Raw genomic sequence first — 15,177 nt, forward strand, 5'->3', positions numbered from 1 at the left:
GGTCCCGGCCTGGTCCCAGTCTCGGTCCTGATCTGGTCCCGGTCTGGTCCCAGTCTCAGTCCCGGTCTCAGTCCTGATTTCAGTCCTGGTCCTGTTCCTGGTCTCAGTCCTGGTCTCAGTCCCGATCTGGTCCCGGCCTGGTCCCAGTCTCGGTCCCGATCTGGTCCCGGCCTGGTCCCAGTCTCGGTCCTGATCTGGTCCCGGCCTGGTCCCAGTCTCGGTCCCGGTCTGGTCCTGGTCCTGGTGTAGTCCTGTTTTAGTCCTGAAAATAGTCCTTTTTTCGTTTTCTTATTCTTGGTTTTATATTGAAAAATGGATGAACGAATAACACACGGACTGAAATTATACGACACGTTTGTATTTTGTTTGTGCTGTTTTATGCTGTGACTGTTTTCATTGGTGCCAGGATATTTCTAAAATTATTAATTATTATTTTTGCGGAAATAATATTACGTCATTTCCACTCAACTGACGTCAGCAATTTTAACAAAACTCCACAAAACTCGTGAAAAGAAACGACCTGAGTCTGTGGAAAAGTTTGTATCATTCTTTATTAACTTGCTTTTTATTCATATTTATGTAATAATACCGACTTTTCCACAGCCTCAGATCGTTTCTCTTCACTAGTTTTGTGGAGTTTTGTGTCAGCTGAGCGGAATGACTTCATTTAATTTCCACAAAAATAATAACTAATAATTTTAGAAATACTCGCACAAATGAAAACAGTCACAGCACAAAACAGCACAAACAAAATACAAACATTTCGTATAATTTTTTACTGTTTTGAGGCTGTTTAACATTTTGAGAGTCTGGATGATTAGTCAGTCTGGCGCCCCCTAGTGCCGCCACTCAATTTCATTTCTCCCCAGCGGCTCGGTCAGGAAACAGAACACACTAGATCAGGGGTGTCCAAACTTTTTTCATCAAGGGCCACATCTCTAAACACAGACGAAGCAGAGGGTCGATCGAGGGCCGCAGACTGATGCTCAGTTCAGTGAATAATTGAAATATGTGCATGTTTAACACGTTAGAATGAGTCATCAGTCGTTATTCACACTAAGATCTGTAAAACCACACACTAAATATTAAGTATTCACTTTATCAAGGTAGATTTTCAAAAAAAATTGCAGTAAAAAGATCATTTTTAATTAATGCAAGGTCATTTGGGCCAATTTACCTCAAAGCCTGAAGGCCAAGAAAAATTTGTCTGAGGGCTGCATTTAGTAGTTGGGACTTGTCTGGTCTGGACGGTTCACAAAAACCCCAGTACTGCAAGTTTGGGCACCAGCCAATCAGCAAAGAACCATATATTCTGTTTTAGCAACGATTCCTGAGATCGAGGATTTAAAGCCACAACAAAGAGAATATTTGGTGTTTGAATGTTTGAATTTTATCAAGGTGAAAGACGTTATTGTCCTTCTTCCTACGGGATTTGGCGCATTACATACGTCATGACCAAATAACATCGATTGATTAGATTTAAAAAAAGTACCCGTCTACTGTCGAGCGAACGAATCCTAATGCTGCAAGGTCAGACGGTTTCCACAAAGTGAAACCGGGCGATGACTCAGACTACTGGACGACGTCATCGGCCCAAAATAAAACTGCAAATATCTTAAGAACCAGAATCGCACCAACGAAACTCTTTACAGCACAAACGAAGCACGATTGACTCCATTTTGTGTTGTTTTAGAGCATTTTGAAACTCTCTTGAAGCTGCTGACCCCAATCTGAAAAAAGAATAAAAGAATCATTAATATCTCCAAAACTAAAGCAGCACAAACTAAACTTTCTGAAGCACAAACAAAGCGGTGGACATAGTTTTTGTGTAGGTTTGCGTTCGATGCCAACTTCACGGAGGTCTCCACACACGCTCCACACACCAGCTGGAGCGAGAGAGACGCCGAAGATGAACTGAACTTGTGAAAAAAAAAAAAGGCGTCAAAAGGAGCAGACGATTCAGTTTGGAGACGATCTAAAGGTCTAATATTACACAAAACTGACTCCTGTGAGATTTAAAACATGTTCTAATGTCTTTCCCTCATAAAAAAAAAAAAAAACTATTCAAAACCTCTTTACAGTTAAGTCCTGTAAGATTCTGTACGAGGCTCCGCCCACAAGCCTACGTAATCTGTGTGTCATTCGTTCATTTGTTTTTCAAAATAAAACCAAAGATAAGAAAAGGAAAAAACAACAATTTTCTTCATTATTTGTCTCCAAAACCAAAATGAAAAAACAGATAAAGATTAGTTTTCCATTTACGTGACCTAAACTGCGATGCCGGACTGAACCAGGACTGAAAACGGTTTAGTCCTGGTCCCAGTCTCAGTCCTGGTCTCAGTCCCGGTCTGGTCCAGCCCCAGTCTGGTCCCAGTCTCAGTCCTGATGTCAGTCCTGATCTCAGTCCCGGACTTGGTCCTGGTCTGGTCCCAGTCTCAGTCCTGGTCGGGTCCCGGTCTCAGTCCTGGTCTCAGTCCTGGTCTCAGTCCCGGTCTGGTTTTGGTCTGGCCCCGGTCTCAGTCCCAGTCTCAATTACAGTCTAGTCCTGGTCTGGTCCCGGACTCAGTCCTGGTCTGATCCCGGTCTCAGTCCCAATCTGGTTCCGGTCTCAGTCCCAGTCTAGTCCTGGTCTCAGTCCCGGTCCCAGACTCAGTCCTGGTCTGATCCCGGTCTCAGTCCCAATTTGGTTCCGGTCTCAGTCCCAGTCTAGTCCTGGTCTCAGTCCCAGTCTAGTCCTGGTCTTAGTCCCGGTCTGGTCCTGCCCTGCCCCCAGTCTGGTCCCGGTTTCAGTCCCAGTCTCAATCATGGTCTAGTCTTAGTCTGGTCCCGGTCTAAGTCCTGATCTCAGTCTCGAGCTGGTTCCAGTCTGGTCCTTGAACTGATTCAGTCAGTTTTTTCATTTTGGTTTTGGAGACAAATAATGAAGAAAACTGTTGTTTTTTTTTTTTTTCTTATTTTTGGTTTTATTTTGAAAAACTAATGAACGAATGAAACACGGACTCTACGTCACTCACGCTCCCACACGACAATCCTCCATAAATATACAAAAACCTGACACAAAACTGTAACTTGACAAACCTGATGCTATGTGCAGTAGCTTCATTAGCGGGATGCTCTGAAGGGGGAGTGACTTAGCGCGGAGAGCACAGAGAAGGGAGACTCTAAACAAACCTGAAACTAAACTGAAACGTATCAAACATTTGTCAAATACAGCGCGCTCAAAACAACAAAAGGTCTAAATCTAAATAAGTTTTGTGTTACAGTTTTGTACTTTAAAGCTGCACTGCGTAACTTTTCTACTTACTTGTCTCCACGGAGATGTCGTTGCTTTCCCTGGAATGTTCCGTCGTGTGACTTTAAACATTTCCATCTGGCATTTTCTCATTACGGGTGTTTCTATCACTCAAAAATACAATAATTCCTCCTGTGAATAGGGCGCCTCTCCACAGATCTGACCTGTAATGAAGCATAACGCTGTAATTTATGCTGCTATGGAGAAAAATATTCAGCACACCCTCCACTAGAAAAGTTATACAATGCAGTGACCAGATTTTCCGGATTAAAAACTGGGAGACGCCCGGGTTTGGATGTTGGCATAAATAAAATAATGAAAAACAAAACAATAAACTCATGCAGATAAATTTAGACTTTTGTTGGTGCATTTTTTCGCGTTGTAGTCATTTCCAAGCTCAGTTTTCTATATTTTAGCGAAACAAATGACAATATTGTCCCGTCTTTACTGATGTCGGGGATCAAAGAGACACTGGAACATTTTTTGGATAAATCTGGGACTGTCCTGGGTAAATAGAATCAAAATCTAGTTAAAATGATTGGACTTTTACTGGACTAACAAAATGATCTGCCAGTGGAACAAGACTTTTTTTAACTTTATAATATGAAAATGCATCTTACCACACCTGAAATAAGAAAAACAACAACTTTTTGCACTTAAAATAAGAAACAAAATCGAATGTTTCTTGAATTAAGTAGATACGGAAGCCGAGAGGGGTCACAACAAACACAAACGCCGCAACAAATGCAAATGCGACAACAACACAACAAAAAGCCACAACACACCAAAAAAAGCCACAACGGAAATGACCGCGGGACTCTGTTTTAATGCAAACGCCGCAACAAATACAAACGCCACGACACAAACGCAAATGCCACAACACATTAAAAAGCCGCAACACATTAAAAAGCCACAACACATTAAAAAGCCACAACGGAAGTGACCGCGGGACTCTATTTTCCGACGGACCGATCGAGCGACAAGTGAAGAAGAAGAACTACAACGTGAAAAGTAAAGAAACTGAGAAGTTGGAAACGTAAGTAAAAGTAATTTATTGTTTTATCATTATTCGTTTCACGTTGTTCTTCTTCACTTGCCGCTTGATCGGTCCGAGTCCCGCAGTCACTTCCGTTGTGGCTTTTTCATGTGTTGTGGCTTTTTCATGTGTTGCGGCTTTTTAATATGTGGCAGCATTTGCGTTTGTTGTGACCCCCCTGGGCTTCTGTAAATAGATCATTAGTAGATCATTTTACATGTCAAGTTAAATCGACTCAAATAAAGTCAAATGTTCCCAATTTAAATAATTTCAACTGAGCTACATGTGTTTTGTTTTGTTTTTCAATGCAGGGACGTCTGTAGGATGACCAGATTTTCAAAAAAATAAAAAACTGGGACACTCTCAGTTTGTGGTGGTTGGTGTGGGGAAGCTGACCCAACGTGGTCAAAGTAGGAGGCAGACGACAACAAAAAAAATTTATTTTAAAACAGACTTCTGGAGTTAACACAAACACAAGTACAAATAAACAGGAAATAAGACAACAGGACTCAAATCAAAAGCACCAAATAATCTGCACAGAAGTCTCCTCTTACTGCCAACACCTGTTTTGCTTTCTACCTCGCCCAGCAGGAAGTACCTCCCACAGGTGATTTTCCAGGTGACTTTCAAAGCAAAGCATGGATTTCTTTTCCTGGGCCTAAGTCTCTTTTCAAAATCAAAATGTTTAACATAAAATTATGTGAATTTAAAATGGGACAAAGGCCCACTTTATCACAGTTGGTAATAATAAAACTGTGAAATGAGTGTGAAATTAAAAAGAATAGTTCTGCACTCGGCTCATTCACGACTAAAATGTGAGTCAGACTAGTCACAGTTCTTTGTGTTTTGGTCATTTTTAAGCAGCTTTTCTGTATTTTACTGAAACAAATGTCAATTTGTTTAGGTAATTTACAGTTCGCAGGGATCAGATTGGTCAAAAATAGGGACACCTGGGACATTTGTAAAAACCTGGGACAAAACGGTTTTGTATAAATTTGCTGGGACAGGGGACACAGGGTCAAAACTGGGACTGTCTCGGGTAAATACAGACGTCTGGTCACTCTAGACATTAGTGTCGTAGAACCGGTCTTGGTCTCAAGACAGTTTTTTTACGCTCTTGGTCTCATCTTGGACTTGACCGCATTTGGTCTTGTCTTGGTCTTGAAGGCGTTTGGACTCGGTCTTGTCTCGGTCTTGAAGGCGTTTGGACTCGGTCTTGTCTCGGACTCAGGGTCTGACATTTGTCCAGTGTGATCATATTTCACCACGGCCGCTGCTGTCGGCAATAAACTTACAGCGACATGTGGCTGAAGTTAATAAAAGTGCACAAATGCATCTGTGTTTGTCACGATGAGCGTTTGGTAAATGTACAGAGGATAAATCTCACTGCAAAACCTGTAAGAGAAAAAAAAACTGTTTTAAAAATCCTACCCACTTTACTCACTTTCTTCACAATTTTGTGTAAAGTGCCAGTGGAACGTCTCTTAAAGAAGTGTTTCTCAAACTGTGGGTCAGGGTCTAAAAAAGGGGGCACAAAGGCTGCGTTCAGACTGCAGCCTTAAGTGACCCAAATCTGATTTTTTGGCCCCTGTGTGACTTGTATCTGATCTTTTAATGACAGTCTGAACCACACATATCCGATTTTTTCAAATGTGACCCAGGACTATGTGCTCCTAAAACCGATACATATCTGATCTTTTGACATGTGACTTCAGTTTGAACGGACAAAGTGCATTCATCCACCTACACTTTATCAACAAGACACAAATGTACACAAACATTCTTCTCGTCATATGAAAATTGTTAATTAATGTAACTGAATCGAAGCCACCACTTTTGGCTACGTCTCCGCATCCACACTGCCCCACAAAACACCACGACCAAAAACCTCGTCCTTCTCCTTCTCAATCTCCTCCTTAAAACAAGTAAGTTGTTCATGTTGTGGCTCCGGTACGAGAGGAACTTTAAAATCTCCAGGTGCTCGATGCTGCGTCCATGTTTGGACAACTTCTGTAAACACAGAGACGCTCGCTGCGGTTGACGTCGTCGTGTCTCCAGTGCACATGTGGGACACTTTTGGGGTTTTTAATGTTCACACTGGAGTCACATACAAGTCACATTTAATTGGAAATGTGAACGACCTCGAAAAAACATCAGATTTCACACAAAAAATCCAAATTGAGCGTTAAGCCCTGCAGTCTGAACGTAGCCTAAGTGTTTCAGTGCAGTCCAGTTTGCTTGTCTTATTTTAGGCCTAAATGAACATTAATCAGATAAATGAGATAGACTCATAAAAACATTGACATATTTGTGCCAAAATAACAAAATAAATAAATACGAATAAATGTAGAAAATGACAAAGATGGTCTTGATTTGGTCTCAATGGGCCGTGGTCTCGGTCTTGTCTCGGTCTCCACCTTTAAAACTCTCGGTCTTGTCTCAGTCTTGATTCTCAGAGGTCTTGGTCTCGTCCTGGTCTCTGGACTCTGTGGTCTAGTCCTGGTCCTCGGTCCGGATCAGTTCGCTCAGACGTCCGGTCACCCTGACAGTGCACCTTTGAGCAGAGTTTTTGGCTCCTCTTCCTCCCTCTGCACGTCTCTCTCCAAATCTTTTCACCGTCCTGAATTATTAAAGCGTTCTCAGAGGCGGCTGCAGACTTTACTCAACGTGAAATAAACACTTTCTTTACTCCGGCTGTAACCGAGAGCTTAAGAGCCTCTGATTTAAGACGCTAACACACGCGCTAACGCTAAAGGAGCTAACGCTAATGGAGGGCTATAGATCTGAGCTAATGCGTCCGAATATTTAGAACTGGCAGCGACTCAGAGCAGCAAATGCACCGACACTGTTTATTTACTGTGGTTTGGCAAGAAAATAAACTCTCTCTATTTATATTTTATGAGAAAGTAAAAGTATTTGGGTTTGTAGTCTGTAATGAGCTCTAAATGTTGGTTTCATAATTAGCTTTGAAGTAGCAGTAGTAGTAGTAATAGTACAGACAGCTGCAGTAGTAGTAGTAGTAGTAGTAGTAGTAGTAGTAGTAGTAGTAGCAGTAGCAGTAGTAGTACTAGTAGTAGTAGTAGTAGTAGTAGCAGTAGGAGCAGTAATAGCAGTAGTAATAGCAGTAGTAGTAGTAGTAAAAGTAGTAGTAGCAGTAGCAGTAGTAGTACTAGTAGTAGTAGTAGTAGTAGTAATAGTTGTAGTAGTAGTAGGAGTAGCAGTAATAGCAGCAGCAGCAGTAGTAGTAGTAGTAGTAGTAGTAGTAGTAGCAGTAGTAATAGTAGTAGTAGTAGTAGTAGTAGTAGCAGTAATGGCAGTAGTAATAGCAGTAGTAGTAATAGCAGTAGTAGTAGTAGTAGTAGTAGTAGCAGTAATGGCAGTAGTAATAGCAGTAGTAGTAATAGCAGTAGTAGTAGTAGTAGTAGTAGTAAAAGTAGTAGCAGTAGTAGTAGTAATAGTAGTACTAAAAGTAGTAGTAGCAGTAGTAGTACTAGTTGTAGTAGTAGTAGTAGTAGTAGTAGTAGTAGTAGTACTAGCAGTAGTAGTAGTAGTAGTAGCAGTAGTAGTACTAGTAGTAGTAGTAGTAGTAGTAGTAGTAGTAGTAGTAGTAGTAGTAATAGCAGCAGTAGTAGTAGTAGTAGTAAAAGTAGTAGTAGCAGTAGTAGTACTAGTAGTAGTAGTAGTAGTAGTAGTAGTAGTAGTAGTAGTAGTAAGTAGTAGTAGTAGTAGTAGTAGTAGTAGTAGTAGTGGTCATTGTAGTAGTAGTAGTAGTAGTAGTAGTAAAATTAGTAGTAGTAGTAGTAGTAGAACTGTTAAAGTCAATTATTAACTCTCAAAAACCTGTTCACATTAACTTCTTTCAAGAGTTATTTTTTTACTTTTTAAACTTCTAACTATTATAAAGAGTTAAACTACAGAACAACTCTTTTTCGTGTTGTAGGGTTTGTTTATTTGGTTGTTTTTTTTTTTACTTTAAATCTCACTTTAATGAAAAAATGTGAAAAACAAAAAGTGTTTCTCAATGACAGTGAAAACACGTCCCTTCGGTCATGAACTGTTCCAGTGTCTGAACAAAACAACTGAATCTCCTGTGACTTCAGTCGGTTTAATCTTCTCCCAGCGTGAATTATTGGGAAATCACCAAATCAAACTGGTCCTGGCTGTTTCAGAAATCAGATTAATCCAAAATATTTGCCGTTTCTGTCTCCACGTGTTGGAAATGAGGCCTGACGGACTCAAAGACTGAGACGAAACAGAACTGTAGAGATTTCACAATGAAACGATCTGGTTTAATGTGTGCAGATATTAACACAACACACAAACACACACACACACAACACACACTACAGGGCACACAACACACAACACAGGGCACACAACACACACTACAGGGCACACAACACACAAACACAACACAACACACAACACACAAACACAACACACAAGACACAACACACACTACAGAGCACACAACACACAACACAACACACAAACACAACACACAAACACAACACACACACACAACACACTAACACAACACACAAACACAACACACACAAACACAACACAACACACAACACACAACACACAACACACAAACACAACACACAAACACAACACACACTACAGAACACACAACACACACTACAGGGCACACAACACACAAACACAACACACAAAACACAACACACAAGACACAACACACAAACACACATCACACAAACACAAACACAACAACAACAACACAACACACAAACACAACACACAAACACAAAACACAACACACACAAACACAACACAGGGCACATGACACACAGCACAGAACACACAGCACAGAGCACATGACACACAGCACAGATCACACAACACAGGGTACACAGCACACAACACTTGGCACACAACCCAGGACACACAACACACAACACACAACACTTGGCACACAACACAGAGTACAAGGCACACAACAAAACACTTGGCACACAACACAGGGTACATAACGCACAACACTCGGCACATAACACAGCACAGGGCACACAACACACAACATTTTGCACACTACACTTGGCACACAGGACACAACACTTGGCACACAACACACAGTACAAAGCACACAACACACAGTACAAAGCACACAACACTTGGCACACAACACAGGGTAGTGGCACACAACACACAACACTTGGCACACAAACAGGGCACACAACACACGGCACACAACACAGGGTAGTGGCACACAACACTTGGCACACAAACAGGGCACACAACACATGGCACACGACACAGTGCACATAACACACAACACAGGGCACACAGAACACAACTCTTGGCACACAACACTTGGCACACAACACACAGTACAGGACACCCAACACATGGTACACAGCACACAACACTTGGCACATGACACAGGGCACACAACACTTGGCACACAACATAGCGCACACAATACTTGGCACATGACGCAGAGTACCCAACACACAACACAGGGCACACAACACTTGGCACACAACACCTGGCACACGACACTTGGCACACAGCACAGCGCACACAACACCTGCCACACAACACTTGGCACACAGCACAGTGCACACAACACACAAAACAGGGCACATAACCCTTGGCACACTTGGCACATAACACTTGGCACACGACACTTGGCACATAACACAGGGCACACAACACAGGGCACACAACACACAAAACAGGGCACATAACCCTTGGCACACTTGGCACATAACACTTGGCACACGACACTTGGCACATGACACTTGGCACACAACACTTGGCACATGACACTTGGCACACAACACAGGGCACACAACATAGTGCACATAACACTTGGCACACAGCACTTAGCACACTGGGCACATGTCACTTCACATAAACTCCAGCCCAGTTTTCATTAGTTTCAAATGTTTTCTCTGTTGTGATTTTTGTTTTGACGCTCCGAGCTTCAAACCGTCTTTAAAAACAACTGAAGTGAAGTTTTGTTTTGTAAATATTGAAACACATGACATCAGTTTTCACACAGAGGAACGTTACACAAACGCTCCATTGCCTCAGTCGTTTCCTAATAAACCCCAGGCTGGAAAATGTGAAATATTTGTAGGGAAATCACGAGGGAGTGAGTGCTCGCTTATCTCGTCTGTTTCAGTTTGTTTGGACAAATCTGAAAAATCAGCTCGTTATCTCCTGGAAAACTGGACACGTCTGAAAATCTGCCAGTTTGTAAACAGAGACGTGTCCTCAAACGTCCTACAGCCCCATTTTACCACCGACTCGAGTTCACGTGTCGACCCGAGTGCAGGAGACTGATTCTTTGCAGCTGAAGTCGTCGACATTCTCTCGGAGTCTGAAGCTAACTGGTCTTTTTTTTTTTTTTTTTTTTTTAAGTTTTAATCAATCAATCATTCAAATATTATTTATTTATAAAGACGTTTACAGTGATTAAAAACAATTCCACATTTCCTTCCACTCATAACTCAGCCCCCACAGCTGCTCGACCAGTTTCACTTTGTGGAAACCATGTGACCTCGCAGCATTAGGATTAATTCGCGCGACGGTAGGTGGGTACTTTTTTTATTTAACCAAATGCTGCTGTTTGGACATGACGTATGTAATGCGCCACTAACGGGACTAACTGATATATTAAGCTTTTCCCAAATCCCGTAGGAAGAAGGACAATAACGTCTTTCCTCTTGATAAAATTCACCAAATATTCTCTTTGTTCCGGCTTTAAATCCTCGATCTCAGGAATCGTTGACAACACAGAATGTACAGCTCTTCGCTGATTGGCTGGTGCCCGAACTTGCACTTCCAGGATTTTTGCAAACTGTCTAGTGCAGGAGTGTCAAACATACGGCCCGGGGGCTGCATCCGGCCCTCCAAGACCTTTAATCTGGCCCTCGGCTGATTTTCTATTAAAATATTGTAATTATATTTTCTATTAAAATATTGTTAATTTTCTGCGGTGTTTATCACAGCAGCGTCTCCAGCGTCTCTGTACGTGGCCCCTCCCACCAGAGCAGCACAAATGAAGACTTGTTTTGACTGTTGACCGTGACACCCTCATCAGAAAAATGTCCAACATGAGAAAAGTGGAGCCGAGTGCAGAATTTTACAACAAAAACAGACTTATTCCTGTTTACATACAAGTTCATGTTAAAACATTGTGTTGAAATTGTATTTTTCTTAAAGTTTCAGGTTGTTCATAATATTATAATATTTTGTAAAAGAAAGAGTTCATTAATTATAAAAGATTTCTGTAATAGATTTGTGTTTCTAATGTGCACTAATATTTGAGCTTATTGTTATTTTTGTGGTTTATATGACGTGAGTTTTCTGATCCGGTCCCTTTGGGATCAAAGTAGGTTGGATACGACCCCCAGACCAAAATGAGTTAGACACTCCTGGTCTAGTGTATTCTGATTCCTGATCTAGTCGCTGGAGAGAAATGAAATTGAGCGTAGGCCGGCCTGGCTAGTCTGACCCCACACAACCAAACAACCCACACACACATACACACACATACACTAACACACTTAAATACATAAAAGTACACATAGTAAAATATGAGGCTGAACCGGTGGAGAAAGCATCAGAGGAGCAGAGAGACGTCCACCACCACCAGGAACCACCACGGGAGAGATGAAGCAGGGTAACCAAAAGTCAGTTTTTCCCTGGACATGTCCATTTTTTGTGTCCTGTCCTGGATGTCCGGGTTTTTTTTCATAAAGTGATGCAAATGTCCGGGTTTTCATGATCTTCCATTGGGTCAGTAATTGAGCATCTCTCGTAGCTCTCTGTAACTCAAAAGGAGGTAGCAGACACAAACAGTTGGTCAGTCTGTAACATGCCAAAGTGCAAATGTGCATTTAACAATGACTTGTACAAGAAATTCCATGTTTTCCGTTCCGGTCGGGACAAGTGGGAGGCCATGTGTACAAGTTGCGAGGTGAGAGTAGTTCAATGTCGAGGCCCCACCCCCCACCCCCGGTAAGGTGTCCGGGTTTTCACAAACGTAAATATGGTCACACTAGATGAAGCCCAAGCACCAACCCTCCACCAGGAGCCCACAGGACAAACCCCGAGAGCCACAGCCGACGACTGCTCCCCGTGCAGAGGCTCCTACAGAAGAAACACTGGACATCCTAAAAATGATAAAGAGATATGAGTTGAAGCTAATAATATGGCTAAAATAAATAAATATAATAAAATATGTATAATAAAAACAAGTAAAAATATTAAATTTCAATCAAAATCTAAGCTAAACAGGTGGGACTTGAACCTGCTCTTAAAAACATGAACGTTCTCTTTGGCCCTGAACTCGTAGCTGGAAAGACGCTTCTCTCCGTGAGTGTGTGTCTTTGAGAATGACCAGGAGCTGCTGTCGGAGGAGCGCAGGGTCCCTGAGGATTTGAAGGGTAAAAGCAGTTCTGAAAGATGAGAAGGCCCAAGACCATTAAGGCATTTAAAAAGCAGTAAAAGAACTTTAAAATCGATCCTGAAACTCACGTGGAGCCAGTGCAGTGATTTTAAAACCGGTGTGATGTGGTTCTGCCTTCTGACAACATATAATGACAAATAAAATACAAGAAAAAAACAACTGAAAACTAACGATCCAAACACTGCCACAAAATATAAATAAAAGAGTACAGACTGACACTTGCGTTTGTGTTTGTGTGCACATAATTGAGAGTTGTCAGTAAATTCATACCCGTGTGACCATCGATACCAAAACCAGTGTCAAAAATATGCACCCATCCCAACGTGTATCTAGCCAGTCTGGCGCCACCTAGTGCCTCCGCTTGATTCCATTTCTCTCCAGTGACTAGGTCAGGAATCTGAATACACTAGATGGTTTGTAAAAACCTCGGAAGTGTGAGTTCAGGCACCAGCCAATCAGCGAAGAGACAGACATTCTGTAGTGGCAACGATTCCCAAGATCGAGGATTTAAAGCCGGAACAAAGAGAATGTTTGGTGAATTTTATCAAGGGGAAAGACGTTATTGTCCTTCTTCCTACAGGATTTGGTGCTTTACATATGTCATAACCAAACAGCAGCAATTGGTTAAATAAAAAAGTACCCGCCTTCTGTCGAGCGAACAAATCCTAATGCTGTGAGGTCAGACGGTTTCTACAAAGTGAAACCAGTTGATGAATCAGACTAAAGTGCATCAGTAAGAGTGTTTCCATGCACATCAGTATCCCAGTTATTTTCCATATCCCGGATTTGGCTGAGAAACCAGAATGCTCATATTCCTGTGCAGTGTTGCCATAGTTACTTTGAAATAATAATCTGATTACTTCTTTTAAAAGTAACTTAGTTAAGTTACTGACTACTTGCTTTTAAAAGTAACTAAGTTAGATTACAAGTTACTATATTAGTTACTTTCAGCAGCGACTGTCCCCCCAGACAACACTTTGTCGTCAGCACAGAGTTACAACGAACCTTTATGTTACCATCTTCAGCTGAAATAAAATCAAAATAATGTTTGTATTTCCAGCTGCAGAAGTCGTCCCTCTCTCCCTCCAGTGTTTACATGTGACTCGTGTCGGAGCGGAGACGACGTAACATCACAGGAAACGTGTCACCAGAGACGATTTATAGGATCTTTGGGGTCACATAACCCACGTCGCCAAAAAATAAACATTAATAAATAACCAACGTCGCCCTGAAACGCAAAACAGTAACGCACAGTGTATTAGACGAGTAACTTAAATCTGACGACTGGTTTGGAAACAGCTCTGGGTTAGACACTCGTTACTGAAAAAAGTAGTCGGATTACAGTAACATGTTACTAAATAGTACGTTAGTGGCATCACCTGTGCACATGATCAAATAGTAGGGGTGTGCAAAAATATCGGAATATATCATATCATTTAATGTGATGATACAGTATCGATACCGTGGGCTACTGTATCGATATATCACCAAGAGGATTTTTAGGTGTGTTTTACTAAATTATTTTGTTACAGCTACAGTTTTGTTGCTTATGGAGTGAAAGGAAACTCATTTATGTGTCACATTTGACATTTTCACTGTTTTGATGATTAAAATGTTTGTGTTTCATATGAACTTTGCACAAGAAGTGGTTTAACAAAGACTTTTAGTATCACAGCCACGATTTAGCCTTTATTTTTTTATTGAACCATATCGAATCGATTTGAAATATATCGAATAAAAAGTGTATTGTATCAGCAACTTCTTAATGATTCCCAGCTCTATCAAATAGCGTCTCCCGGTTTCTTGACATAATCTTACAAATGCACAAGCGCGAAAATTATATATTTAATAAACCAGAAAAAATACAAACAACCATGAGCTTCTTTAGTGTAAGAAACTCGGGAGATTCCTAACCAGATTAGATTTAGATTAGATTCAGATTTAGATTTAGCGGTGAGGAGCTGTGAGGTTTCCCACAATCCACTGCGCAGATCAAACCCAACGTTTCCAAACACGACTGTACAAGTTCAACACTGCAGCAGATGATGAATTAAAATCTTCTGCATAAATAAACTCAACTTTACAACATATAAACCATCACCACTATAGAGCCACATCAGCCCGTTTGAGATGATCATGTGTTTAATTCAGCTTCGACACATTTGTTTATATTTTACAGAAGCGAAACTTAAAACAGCATGGCTCATTTGTTGGAGCTACAACAGATGAGCAGATCTGCGCGCTTAAAATAATCTCTCACACACAGAATTACAGTCACAATCGCTTTAGCCAACAGTTTTTCAGTGAGTCACTCTCACTTTTTGTTGAATCAGAAACTCCCAAACAGGAACATGAACACTCACTCTGACCGCAGGGAAATGAAAACGTGCTCTTTAAATCACG

The sequence above is a fragment of the Boleophthalmus pectinirostris genome, unplaced genomic scaffold (genome assembly GCF_026225935.1).
Source record: "Boleophthalmus pectinirostris isolate CB_2022bp ecotype Guang Dong unplaced genomic scaffold, ASM2622593v1 HiC_scaffold_14, whole genome shotgun sequence".
In the NCBI taxonomy this organism is placed as follows: Eukaryota; Metazoa; Chordata; class Actinopteri; order Gobiiformes; family Gobiidae; genus Boleophthalmus; species Boleophthalmus pectinirostris.